The sequence below is a fragment of the Bidens hawaiensis genome, unplaced genomic scaffold (assembly GCF_021521415.1).
Source record: "Bidens hawaiensis isolate Kalapana, Puna unplaced genomic scaffold, B.hawaiensis_p1.1 tig00010069_1, whole genome shotgun sequence".
In the NCBI taxonomy this organism is placed as follows: Eukaryota; Viridiplantae; Streptophyta; class Magnoliopsida; order Asterales; family Asteraceae; genus Bidens; species Bidens hawaiensis.
Window position 1 is genome coordinate 372,229 of NW_027491760.1, and position 712 is coordinate 372,940.

The following is a 712-nucleotide window of genomic DNA, read 5'->3' on the forward strand; positions in this document are numbered from 1 at the left end:
ATTTCTTTTGCTAAAGGACGTCCACTAAAAAAACGATTAAACATAAATGACGTCTTTTGTCATTTTATCATAGAAATAAATGGGAATGAAATGCAAATAACTATAAATAAGAGGAGCGTCAGACAAAATAACTAACATTTGACAAAATAACAACATTTGAAGGACGAAAACCGTAAAATATGTTTTCATTGTTCGCCCTATCGTATTATACCCCCAGCCGCATACATGAAACCCTAATAACCCAAATTCAATTATAAATACCACCACCACCACCACCACCACCACCTATCCACTCCAAATCACCACCGCCGTCAACAAATAACAATCCAGGTATACTAGCACAGGTTTTTTGAATGTTTTAGAGTTGCAATGATGTTGAAATCTACCTATTTTATGATTTCTTTCATGATTAGAAACAACCAATGGATCCTTCTGAGCACTCTATAATTTGTATTTTTATTTTATTTTAATAATGGTGTTTTTGTTTCGTTGAGGTGATGAGAAAGTAATCGGAATATACGATGTCGATCGAAAAATACTTCCAGACTACAATTATCTGATCAATGGTTTATTATAGTTTTATTTTTTTAATTATTATTTAAATATACGAGATGGAAGTGATGATTATTTCCCCAGATGATCGAAGCTGATTATACTGTGCGCTCTTTCTATTTCTCTTTTAAAGAGAATCCAAGCCAGAAATCTGATCCAT

At 32.6% G+C, this 712-nt stretch overlaps 2 non-coding genes across 2 annotated transcripts; both read left to right on the plus strand.

Annotated features, from left to right (window-relative positions):
- The first annotated feature begins 360 nt into the window (after nucleotides 1-360).
- LOC143534168 (small nucleolar RNA R41) lies at nucleotides 361-444 on the plus strand. The gene has a single exon (XR_013135486.1). It is a non-coding gene; the product is annotated as a small nucleolar RNA R41 (small nucleolar RNA).
- A 167-nt stretch (nucleotides 445-611) lies between these two features.
- On the plus strand, nucleotides 612-712 carry LOC143534164 (small nucleolar RNA Z103). Its single transcript, XR_013135485.1, has one exon. It is a non-coding gene; the product is annotated as a small nucleolar RNA Z103 (small nucleolar RNA).